General features: G+C 43.3%; 1 long non-coding RNA gene across 1 annotated transcript in view; it reads right to left on the reverse strand.

Moving 5' to 3' along the window:
• Positions 1-12592: 12592 nt before the first annotated feature.
• LOC132209565 (uncharacterized) overlaps positions 12593-13529 on the reverse strand; it is a 104964-nt gene continuing 104027 nt past the window's right edge. The window contains exon 3 of the long non-coding RNA XR_009445716.1: positions 12593-12818. This is a non-coding gene — a long non-coding RNA (uncharacterized LOC132209565). The remainder of the gene's footprint in view (positions 12819-13529) is intronic.

Genomic DNA, 13529 nt, shown 5'->3' on the forward strand with positions numbered 1-13529 from the left:
TCAGTATGGGCTGAGTGTCTCCCTTCTCTGTTGTAGGCCTTCTAGGAAGACATTGATGGTGTTGACCTCACTGTAGGTAGGGTTTGGAAACTCTTTGAGAACTAGGAACCCTTTGCCAGTCACTCAACCTTACTACATAGGGAGAAACAAACACAAAGAGATAATGCTGGGCTGGAAATATATTATGCAGAGAATGGATTGTAAGGCAGGGCTGTCACGTCAGGTATATGTTATGAGAGGTTTTCTGGATTTAGCATCAGATTAGTTTCTTATTAATCCATTACTTGTTTTATTATAGTATTTAATCAATGTTGGTTTTTAAAATAATAACTCACAAATGTGGGATGCACAAAATCTGAACAGAAAGTGCTGGATAAACTCAACAGGTCTGGCAGCATCTGTTGAGTGAAAAACAAGAGTTAACATTTCTGGTGAAGGGTCACTGGACTCAAACTGTTAGTGTTGATTTTTAGCCCAAAAACTTAAAATCATGATTTACAGTTAAGTTGGTCACTAGAAATTTTAATCCTTTGCTTAAAGTGATCGGTCCGCATGCTACACCAGTCTATCAGCGTGACTCGTGTGAGCTTTGTTCCAATCGCTATGACATTGCTTGCTTACTGACATTCAGGTCCTGATTTTAACAGTCACGCTCCATTAATCTGCCACTTTCAAACTCCTCAACAAATAGGGCCAGCCACATTGGAACAAACCATTTAGGTCCCCAAACTTTCTCCACCATTCATGGGGATCTTGTTTGGGTAGTGAGCTAACTCACTATTCCTGCCTTCATTCTATACTCCTTGTTCCCAACATATACCAAGGACGTTATTTGGAAGCAGCTGATGGGCTGGTCAAATTGAGAATCTGATGGGGGGGTGGGGTCTGTACTTCATTGTGTGAGCCTACGGAATAATCTGCAACATAAAGTGGCTATGAGTCCCAGAGACCCCCATTAGGAACCCAGGCTGAAGTCTGCAGAATCCTGCTGAGCTCAGGAAAATGCCCTACTCATTGAGCAACCTATAAAATGCATTCAAGGTGAGCACTGAAGGCTTCTCCTAGCTCCAGGTTCCTGTCTTGGGAAGCTGCTGTGGCTGGTTCAAGAAGCTGTCACTGCTGTCCCACTCCATCTTAAAGGGGTGGGTCACAGTCTTGGAGTTGACGTCCTTATAATCCAACCTTCCTGGAGACAGGGCAGTACCAGGAGAGACTCAGCCAGAGGACGAACCACATACAGACTCCCTGCTGAAGTGTCCTGTGGGAATATTCCAGAGGTGCCCAGGTCTCCCACCTGTAAAGTTGGGCTTTAAAAGGATATTCTCAAATCGGGCAAAGAAGGGTTAATCATTAAAGATTAATTGGACATGACAATAATCAGTTGAAGGAAAGTTGAAAAGTAAATGAAAAACAGACACAGTGCAAAAATGTATCAGTGATAATGGGAACTGCAGATGCTGGAGAATCCAAGATAATGAAATGTGAGGCTGGATGAACACAGCAGGCCCAGCAGCATCTCAGGAGCACAAAATCTGACGTTTCGGGCCTAGACCCTTCATCAGAGAGGGGGATGGGGTGAGGTTTCTGGAATAAATACGGAGAGAGGGGGAGTCGGACTGAAGATGGAGAGAAAAAAAGATAGGTGGAGAGGAGAGTATAGGTGGGGAAGTAGGGAGGGGATAGGTCAGTCCAGGGAAGATGGACAGGTCAAGGAGGTGGGATGAGGTTAGAAGGTAGGAGATGGAGGTGCGGCTTGGGGTGGGAGGAAGGGATGGGTGAGAGGAAGAACAGGTTAGGGAGGCAGAGACAGGTTGGACTGGTTAGGGGATGCAGTGGGTGGAGGGGAAGAGCTGGGCTGGTTGTGTGGTGCAGTGGGGGGAGGGAACAAACTGGGCTGATTTTGGGATGCGATGGGGGAAGGGGAGATTTTGAAGCTGGTGAAGTCCACATTGATACCATTGGGCTGCAGGGTTCCCAAGTGGAATATGAGTTTGCTGTTCCTGCAACCTTCGGGTGGCATCAGTGTGGCACTGCAGGAGGCCCATGATGGACATGTCATCTAAAGAATGGGAGGGGGAGTGGAAATGGTTTGCAACTGGGAGGTGCAGCTGTTTATTGCGAACCGAGAGGAGGTGTTCTGCAAAGCAGTCCCCAAGCCTCCGCTTGGTTTCCCCAATGTAGAGGAAGCCACACCGGGTACAGTGGATGCAGTATACCACACTGGCAGATGTGCAGGTGAACCTCTGCTTAATGTGGAAAGTCATCTTGGGGCCTGGGGTAGGGGTGAGGGAGGAGGTGTGGGGGCAAGTGTAGCATTTCCTGCGGTTGCAGGGGAAGGTGCCGGGTGTGGTGGGGTTGGAGGGCAGTGTGGAGCGAACAAGGGAGCGAGCAATGCAAAAATGGCCCATTATGACTGGGGGAGCTCCTTGACCTTGAGGAGCTGTGCGAAACATCTGCTTGTGTGGTCTACATGGGCCTATCTGGACTTGTTTTCCACCTATTTTCGAGGGCTGGAAAATTACTGAATTTGTCATGAAATGGGAATTCAGCATAGCCTTAGATTATGAACAGGGCTAACATCAGCGACTTTCCCTGTCAGACCAGGATCATGAGACTGGGACTGTGGAATCTGAGATAGAGCTCCAATTGCCACTATCACTAAAATCCCCAGTGTACAGAAGGCAATGTGAGACTCATATGCTTGTATAGATATTTGGGTATTATGCAGTTCAAGCTATTGGATTTTCTCAATAGTTTTCATATGTCTCCTATATATATTAAACAGACTAAGCTACTTAATTTACTTCATATTAAAATGCATGTGTCTCCTTGTAATAATTTTTTATCAGATCTTAAAGAACCCATTAGATGCTTTGAACCTAAAAATGCCCCCCGCTCCCACTCTGCCCTGTGGGAATTCAAGCTGAGGCGGGTGCTCTAGTCTCTGAGCAGGATGCAGTCAGTATGTCTACAAACAAATGCCCTGGGGTCACCCAACCACAGCTCCAAGGCCAACGTGCTCCACTACAGGACAGGCTGAGGAACCCAGGGCTGCACTGAGAGGTCATGGGATCTACAAGGATGACAGCCTTCTGCAAATAAATGATTGGCATGGTAGAGATGTAGCTATATATACCTTATCACATTTATAAATACCTGTTCATCTTACCACTCGCTGCAGTGCCTTCTGTATTCCAGCTTACAGACTCCAATCCCAACATTCCCCAAACTTCCTCCTGCAACAATGGCTCCTGGTAGCCTTTCCCCTTGACTTTGGTGGACCAAGATGCCCCGCTATCCATGTGGCTTATATTCTTGAATGACATGATGGGCAGCCCAAAACGCTGAGTAACTTGACTCCTGGTTGAGAGACAGTAAGGACCCCACCAAAGATATTTCCTCCACCACCCCTGTGCTTTTTCCACAGAGACTGTTCACTCAACAACTCCCTCATCAGTTCCACGCTCCCCACCAACCCCTCCACCACAGCCGGTACCTTTCCCTGCAACCACAAGAGGTGCAATATCTGCCCTACACCTCCCTTCTCACCTCCATCCAAGGCCTCAAACAAACCTTCCAAATCCGGCAGAGATTCACCTGCACTTCATCTAACCTCTTTCATGTATTCATTGCTCCGATGTGGTCTCCTCTTTATCGGGGAGACCAAGCACAGACTCAGGGACCAGTTTGCAGATCATCTGTACTCTGCATGCACCAACCGACCCGATCTTCTGGTTACCATCCATTTTAACTCCCTGCCCCACCACTCCCCTCACACCATGTCTATCCTATGCCTCCTCGACTATCAGCGTGAGGACAAACGTAAACTGGAAGAACAACACCTCATATTTTGTCTTAGGAGCTTAGAGCCCAATGGCCTGAATATTGACTTCACCAGCTTCAAAATCCCTCCACTCCCAGCCTTATCCCATGTCCAGCCCTCCCTCTCCTTCTGACCTTCCTCAACTCACCTAAGCTGTCCATCTTACTACTCACTTACCCACTCCACCCTCCCCACTGACCAATCATAATACCTCACTACTCGCTCCCACCTGCCTCCATCTCACCTATCCTTCCCCCAGTCCCAGCCCACCCCTTCTATTTGTTTCTGGGCACCCGTCCCCCTCCACAGTCCTGACGAAGAATTTTGGCCTACAGCATTGCCATTCCTGCTCCCCACATGCTGTCTGACCTGCTGTGTTTCTCCAGCTTCACACTGATACACTCCAGACTGATGCCTGGACAGTTCCCTGACTGTTTTGCCTTGACTCCCACAGTGGCCATCCTCTGAGCCCATGCGTGGCGTTTAGCTTGCTCACACCATTTCTGTCACTGACGTCTGGTTCCACAGATCCACGCAAGTGAAAAATACAGTTAGAGGGGACACTGGGGTTCAGAGCCCCAATCCTCTCCCTGACTGGCCCACCCAGTGCCTAACTCTGCCCATGCTCCTGGACTAAGATCAGAGTTGAGTTTCTGCATTGGGAGTCCCTAACTGAGATCTTGATTGAGGAACTTTGAGACATGGTCGATGCACATACAGTATGCTTGCTGTGTACACAGCTGGAACATGCTGCTGATATGAGACTGACAAGCAGGTCAAGCCGCCTGGTTCTGCATCTGCACTAAACTAGAACGCAATGAGTCTTTAAGTCCTGGCTGAGCAGCCAATACATACAAAGGCAAGGCAGGGTAGCTCAGGAATGCTACGGCTGTCCAAGTAGGTACAGAATGAGTGAGGGTTGAAGAGATCAAGCCTCCCTGAAATGCACCCTGGTCCAATCTGAGATCTAGGCCCCTGTCCATGAGTACAAAGCATCCGAGCAGCAATATTCCATTGCAAGTTATGTCAATGAGCTTTAAAGTGAAGCATTGAAGTGCAGAACCGCACTGTAAATGAATCAGAGATGTGCCACGGTGATAGGGTGAGGATGGCACATGCCAAATGCCAAGCTCCATGGATGTGGAGTGTGTGCTATCACTGCCCATGGAGTGTTCCCTGGGACATTGCTGTCTGGTGTCCAGGATGGAGATCTGGAGGGACAAGCAGCCAGCTGTGGTCACCCGATACCCGCTATGGTTTCATGTCAGGGATCATCACCATTTAGTGCCTGTTCTGCAGCTGGGAGAATGTGAGCCTGCAGATCAATCAGGCGAGGATAATAGTGATAAGGCTGATAACCCCCATCAATTAGCCATTCATTTCTCACTCACATGAATCTCATTGATTACCAGGGCTTGTTTGAAAAATGCGACATTTTGCTTTCAACTTTGAGAAAGGCCTCACTTAATAGTTCACGTAACTTGGCTAAATTCTTCAGCACTGACCACATTATTCAGGGCCCGAGAAGTTCCTGCCTATTAACTCAATTTCTCATTCCCCTCACACTGGTAAATCTGTTGAGCATACCCAGCATTTTCTGTCTTAATTCCAATAGGGAAACTAATATTAAGACAAGAGCAGAGAAAATTAAGAGGAGATTTATGGACAGCTTTCAAAACAAAATGGGATTACGACAGAGTGAGTAAGAGAAACTGAGACAAATTTAGAAATCGCTGGAAAAGCTCAGCAGGCCTGGCAACATCTATGGACAGAAATCAGAGTTAACGTTTCAAAGAGACTATTTTTGTTTCTGAATTACAGCACCTGCAGTTCTTTCACTTTTTATCAAGAGAAATTGGAAAATTATTTCTACTGACAATTCTTTAGTTAACAGAAAGCGTACAGTTCAGACGATTAGCACTAAAACCTGAGAGAGGATGGGTATTTCTTCCATTGCTTATGGTTTGGAATGCACCAGCTGATGGAAGACAATTCAATGGAACTTCCAAGACAACAATTACTTCTGAAGTGAAAATAATGTTCAGAACAATATGGAAAGGATTTTGAAATTAGATTGATCAACCAGGCCCTGTGGGCTAATTGATCTCTTCTTGAACTGTAAGATGCTACAATATAAATGATTCTGTGGCACTGTTTGAAGGATGGAGTATGACTAACATTGCATCGTCATCCAAAAACAGACTAGCTACTTATTCAGCTTATTTGTGTTCTCATGGGTCTTGCTGTGTTGTGAATTGAGTGAGACAGTGACTGTTATCATCTAGTACCATCAGAAGAAATACCTGAGACCTAATGGAATGAAGGAAGAGGTAATCGATAGAAAAGTTGCCATCATCTTAAAAGGCCTTAGGGCTGCTCTGTCAGAGAGAGAAAGAAAGAAAGAGACACTGAAGATATGTGAATTGGGTGAGAATTGGTTGGACAGCAAGTAATCAATTGGCTCTGAGCTTATGGAACCAGGTTATCAGAAATAATGTGGACTGGATCAGTTTAAATACTGTCATCTATGAGTGTCTAATATTTGTAACACTGAGTGGTTGCCTCAAAATGTAAGGATTCAGGGCTATAATTTCCCACCCCTGCATTGGAAAGTGAGCCTTATGACCAGTAGAAGAATGAAGTTGCAATGTGGACATCAAAGAGGAAACAAGGTGAGGCTTTAGTAATTGCATTACCAAACAGAAGCAGGAGAAGAAGCAAAGTTTTTTTTTAAGAACTGAGGTCTGAAGCATGGATCAAGTTTTACAAAAATTATTAACTGCAAGTTTGAGAAGATTTACTGGAGGCGTACTGATGATGCTACTTCACAAGGTGACAAAAAGTTTGCAACCAAACCCATTGGCTCAGAGAGCATCTCTACAACCTCAAATTGCTAACTTCCGTGGCTAAAATTGATCAACATGATGGCCTATTGACTGGTTACAAGTCATGGTCAGATTTTGACAAAGTTCAAAAGACTGGGGATAATGCCATGGAAGAGTACATAATGGAATTCAGTAGATTGCATACAAGATTGCAGAAATTCCAGTTAGAAATTCTCCCAGCTGTAGTGGCATTTAAGTTAGTATCCATTAGGGACAGACTTCTAGCTTTGGCAGAAGTTAAATCATGGATAAATATACACTATGAAAACAAATGTCAGAAATCCCAAAAGAATTCCTACAGGAACAAAAGCAAAGTTGCTGGAAAGGCTCAGCAAGTCTGGCAGCATCTGTGAAGGAGAAAACAGAATTAATGTTTCAGGTGCGGTGACCCTTCCTCAGAACTGATAGTAGCTGGGAGAACGTCAGTTTATATGCAGAAAATAGGGAGGTGTGTGGGGTTGGGAGTAAAAGATAGGATAGAGCCCAAAGAGAGAGAAAGACAGTTGGACAGACAAAGGAGTTGCTAACGATCAGGCTAGGGGGGTGAATAGTTGTTAATGGGGACTGTTAGTGGGGACAACTATTCACCCTCCCAGCCTGATCGTTAGCAACTCCTTTGTCTGTCCAACTCTCTCTCTCTCTTTGGGCTCTATCCTATCATTTACTGTTCTGGGGAGGAGTCGCTTGACCCAAAACGTTAACTCTGTTTTCTCCCCCACAGATGCTGCCAGACCCACTGAGCTTTTCCAGCAACTTTGTTTTTGTTACTGAAACTAAGTATTTGTCAGAAGGGAATCAATGGAGAAATGTGACAGTTATAAGTAGAACAGGGGAGGTTACCGGCAAATGGAAAAATGTAATAGTTGTACAGAGTGAGGCCTGGAAGTTAGGCCCATGGATTGGGAACATGAAGTATGAGATGGAAGGTAAAAAAAAGTATAAAATCAAACAGTGGATCCTGGAGCAAATAGCCCCCTAGAACAAGATGGCCGACATCTGAGAGGAATCATAGTAATCAAAGGCAGACGCCAAACAGCAACAGGGACAAATAAAGAGTTGAAGTTAGTATGAAATGAAAAGAAATGCAAAGCAAATTGAAATGGATGAATAGCAGCTGTCAGATAGCTGATCATTATTCAACAAAAGGAGCAAGTTCTAAGAAATTGTTGGACATTCTGAAAGAAAGACATTTGGGAATTTAGTGTGCAAAAAGAATAAAGCAGAATCATAACATGTTATTAGTTCATTTGTTTTATTTATTGTATGGACTGGTTTATTTAAAAAAAGGAAATTTCTTATCATCTAATATGGTCTGAAGGAATGCCTGAGACTGAATGAGAGAACATTCCATGGACTTTCATATTTCCCAATCAATTTGATTAGCGATGTTAATACAACCCCCGGAACAGGGTCAAACTGGAATAAAGACCCCTGAATCAGATGGGGGAACACTCCCACTGTATCACAAGAGCCCCAACAGGTGATGGATTGGATGAATAGATTGGGTGTATATTGATTGTATAAATATGGGGAGCTAGTGATCAGCAGGCTGTGAGTGTCGTGGAGTGCCATTAACTGAAATAAAGCTCTCACCAAAAGATATAGACTTGGACTCTGTTTAAAGGCAGTTATCTTCTAGTGTGTATCAATTATCTCATTTTGAAAGTTTTCCATTGTGAATGAGTCGGCTGTTCAGATGCAAGTACAACTTCTTTCTTTGTGGGGACCGGCAAAACCAAAATCTATTTTTATTACATGGACATGTGGTTTTTTTTGGGAGGGTGTGCGATGAATGTTTTCCTGTTGGCATTCCCTGATTTTATTAGTCAGTGAAGACAATTAAAAGTGACCTTGAATTTTTTTGGCTTTGTTTCAGTAGAACCATTCAGAAAAAGGGAGCATAGTTGGAGTTGTCATTCTGAAAGGTTCTAGTACCACATCACATGATTCATTCATACAAAAAAGGAAGTGGGATGAGTGTGTGTTTTAAGTTCTAATTATCATGGTAAAAGTTTTATTTACATTCCATGTCTCTCACTTACATGAAAGGAATCTAAACTATAATAGCTCTGGATTTTCAAAAATGGAAAGTCTATTTTTATGAAAATGCCTTCAGCCACTAATCTATAAAGAAGCTGAGATGCAATGGAATTAAAATTCAAAGTCACCTCCGACATGTTTTTTTTCAGCTCTGTTGACGGCATTCAGCTATTTTGAATCATTTTGGTGTTTACAAGTAATGGAAGCAGATTACCACAAAACACTGAATTGCTGATGATTCAGACGCAAGGCCTGATCTTCAATTTAAACCTGTGACAAGAAGAGCTTCAGCATAAGTACAAGTGTAACAAGCCTCAGGCAAAATTAGAATTTAGTCATTTTTCCTCAACTGAAATGTGAATACGCAGCACAGATTCCACACAAAGAGCTGCCGGTTAGTTCTGTTTCACCCTGCAATTTGTTTTTAGCAGGTTCCTACTGAAAATATCCCTTTTGCCGTGCTATCTAAAACTGCACTTTTCACATCTGGGGGACAAAACCATATCCCTCATGTGATTCCATTTTTTTGAAAGGCATTTCCCACTGAATTTAAACTAAACAGTGACAAGTCCACTATAAATGTGTCCAGCTGAGATTTAGGCAGGTTTATAATTTGGACAGAATAAATCAGATCAAGCAATGTTTTAATATTTTATTGTTGCAAATCTCAAACCATCAGCATTCACCAACTCATCCAGCATTCTGATGAATAGAAAGCCCAGAGTCACAATACTGATGGACCTTAATAAAGCTGGACTTTGTCTCTAGCTCCGGAGAAGAATATTATATATCACTTCTGATGATCATAACTCTCCCCTCCTTCCCGCCTTGTCTTCTTTTGCTGCATATTCAATGACCATTCTTTGCATTTATTTCAAAGCCCCATAATAAATCACCCTCAGAAAGCCATTGAGGCAAAGAGATGTTATCAGTGCTTCCATAGAAACATTATTCTTTCTTTTACTTCAAAACGATTAGAGCTGCCATCCCCGATGGCAGACTGTGCAGTTCGCCTCCTCATATCTAATTTGTTCCTGCCTCTTTCTGTGTCATTCAAGTATCTTTTCAAATTATTTTTATTTATATACCCTGAGTGTGCTTTGTTGTTTCTTGCCTGCTTTTAACCAGGGGCAATTTAAGAGTTTCTTTTTCATTGACTTATCACTCAGTTTGCTTCTTATGTGTGAAATGCAGAGGTTGTCAGTTTTGTAGGCAGGAAACTGTGGTTTCCATCAATGTAACTATTTGTTACTGGGGTCACTCAGAGGGAGGACAAGTCACGATGGATAAAGTAAGCTGAAGAAACCAATGTCCATGTTAATGTTCACACTGAGGAAAAAAGGCGCGTTGACCACTGCAATGAAGCTTACTGATGCCGCATTGATTTGAACCAAACAAAACATTTACAGTTCACATCATCTCAGTGTGTAATCTGAGGCTTATAGCCGACAGCGCCCAGTCTTCTTGAAAAACCCCTGATTTTGGCCTCTCGGCCATTGTTGGCCATGCCTTCAGTTGCCAAAACACACATTTCTTTGCCCGCCCTACCTCTCTTTTCTCCTTTAACAATGTCCTTAACTCTTTGGTCATCTATCTAATATCTCCTTGTGTAGCTGAGTGTTCAACTTTGCTTGTGAAGGACACTGGCTTGTTTTACAATATTAAACCTATTTTCATTCATGTTGTTATCCCAAAGGACAAAGGAAACACTATTACCAATGCCCACTGCTCATGCCAGTGTCCTTTTGTTTTATTTTTAACTCAATCTGCTGAGATATGTTGTTACACACCTCGAGAACAAGTGGGACTTGAATCCAGTCCTCCTGGCTCAGAGATAGGGATGCTACCACTGCACCACAAGAACTCTCACGGACCTAGTGTTATTTAAGGTTATGTTTCTGAAGAGGTTAACGTTGGTGATTGTATTACCACCGAATCTGTTGATGCCATACATCCTGGGTTGAGAATAAAGTGCCCATCTTAAGACCCCAATACAAACAGATGTCTCATCTCTGGCTCCTAACTCTTTCAAATGAGGTCTAACCAGCCACAATAACCATTACTAATATACAATAAACTGCATCTTGTTGTTCTAACAAGTTCAAATGGCCTGTACACAAAATAACAGCAGTTTTACCAAGTATTTAACAAACACAGAATTGCACATTTCTACATTGATCTACTTCATCTAATTTTTAAGAATTGTGCATATCATGCTACTGTGATGCTGTATTGTTGTTTTATTTTTCTCGGCATCTGGAGTCTCATTAATTTTCAGGAGTTAAAATTGGGCCACACTGTAAAATGGTTTGCAAGCACTGCTTGATAAGCATTGTCAATGCAATCAGTGGGATGAAAATCAGGCAGGTTCAATCACGGATGGTTGGTCAATTCCAGTTAATTGAATTGTGTGCAAGGGTGATAATGAATGCCAGTGAAGTGAAGTTTCATTCATAAAGTTCTAATGAAGACCAGTACCTGGTAGGCAAATCATTTGCGTGCTTTATTCTGTTCTATTCTGTCATGTTCCATTAGTCTTGTTGAACATTGGAAGAGGTGGAGGCCATGCATCCCCTTCAGCTTGCTGCGCCATTTATTGACAACATCTCTGATCTGTGGCCTAACTCCTACCTACCTTTGGCACATATCCCTTATGACTATCGGTGCAAATATCCAAGTCATTAATAAATAATGTGAATAAGTGAGGGCCTAACACAGATCCCTGTGGGACACCACTGGTGTCATCCTGCCTATTTGAGGACCTACATTATCCATACTTTCTGTCATCTGCCATTCAACCAATTTCGCAGCCATGTCAGTAATTTCTCCTCAATTCCATGGGCTTCAACATTAATCAACAATCTCTTATGTGGGATTATATCAAATGCCTTATGGAAGTCCATACAAACAACATCCACAGACATGTCCCCCACCAACTACCTCAGTCACCTCTTCCAAAAATTCAACGAGCTTTGTCAGACATGACAAATACCTGTCATGATCCAACGCTGCCTCTCCCAATTAACTGAAATTTTTTCGAGGTGTTCAGTTACCCAGTCCTTAATTATAGACTTGAACAATGTCCCTACCAGAGATGTCAGGCTGCCATAAAGGGTGTCTTGGCTGTATGGAGAAAGGGTTTCATTTTTACTCTATAGCAGCAACATCTTCACTGAGTGAGCTGGTTGTGGGTCTAACCTTCACTGCAGTAGCGTGAGCACAGGAACCAGGCTGATGTTTCAGTGCACTACTGACAGAGTGCTGCTTGGCAGAGGTACTATCTGTTACTGAATAAAGACTCTTTAACGTGGCTGTGAAAGATCCCAAGATCTGAAGAATAGTAGGGACGTTCTCCTCATGCCTAAGTCAATATTTATTCATCAACTGACACCACCAAAGCAAACGATCTGATCACATTTGCTGCCTGTCTGTTCAACTGTGCACACATTGACTACACTACAAAAGTGACTTCACTTCAAAAAGTCCTGGTGGTTTTAACCTCAGTAAAGACACTATAAAAACAAGCTTTTTCTTTGCACAACACTCGCTATTCTACCATATAAGATGACATTATCAGATTCATGAAGAAATTAGCTTTTCTCAATTCCACTTCATAAATATCAGGACAAGAGACAGTTTCATTGAGTTATATTTTCTCAGTTTGTATTGTCATGTGACTGAGTGGTTATGCTGGCTGACACACTGATACTCGTCCCAAACCTCAAGTCATCAAAGACTTTCCCGGCAAGTCCCCATGGTCTTCATAAAATCATAGTCAGATAAACAATCAATGGCAACAAAGAAGAAAAATGACCTGAGTTATCACTCGCTTTTATTGTTTCAACTCGTTAAGTGTAGGGTTAGTCCGGCTTCAGTTGTCAGGTAGCGTACTGACTGCTTAAAATATAGCTGTCTCTGGATGATGCACTGTTTCATTTGTTATGATATGGGATTGAATTCCTGTGGCCTGTCCCCTGGTGGAAATAGAATGATAGAGCTCCAAATACAACTTCAGAAAATGTGATGCCACATTGTTCTCTGAGACAGTCTCCATTGTGCTGGGGTCCTACCTGGAAAGATCACACAGTTAAGATTAGATTAGACTGGATTGCCTACAGTGTGGAAACAGGCCCTTCAGCCCAGCAAGTCCACACTGCCGCTTGAAGCATCCCACCCAGACCCATCTCCCTGTAACCCACACACGCCTGAACACTACGGGCAATTTAGCATGGCCAATCCACCTAGCCTGCACATCTTTGGACTGTGGGAGGAAACCGGATCACCCGGAGGAAACCCACACAGACACGGGGAGAACGTGCAAACTCCACACAGACAGTTACCCAAGGCTGGAATTGAACTCGTGTCCCTGGCGCTGTGAGGCTGCAGTGCTAACCACTGGGCCACCGTGCTGCCCCAAAATATGAATTTTGATGTCTGGAATAGATCCTTTAAAGGCTGGTTCTTTTTTCACAGGAACATAGGAGTTTGAGGGGTGACCTTGTTGAGGTTTGTAAAGTCATGAGCCACGTAGATAAGTGAATGACAAAGTTCATGTCCCTAAGGTGGGGGCGTTCAAACCTAATGCGCATATTTTTAAGGTGAGAGGAGAGAGACTTAAAAAAGGCAAAAGGGGCAATCTTTTTATTCAGACAGTGGTTTGTGTAAAGAGCACACTGCCAGAGGAAGTGATGGATGCAGGCCCAGTTACAACATTTAAAACACATTTGGACAAGTTCATGGCTACAAAAGCTTTGCAGGGATATGGATCAAATACAGGCAGC

Source organism: Stegostoma tigrinum, chromosome 4, assembly GCF_030684315.1.
Source record: "Stegostoma tigrinum isolate sSteTig4 chromosome 4, sSteTig4.hap1, whole genome shotgun sequence".
In the NCBI taxonomy this organism is placed as follows: domain Eukaryota; kingdom Metazoa; phylum Chordata; class Chondrichthyes; order Orectolobiformes; family Stegostomatidae; genus Stegostoma; species Stegostoma tigrinum.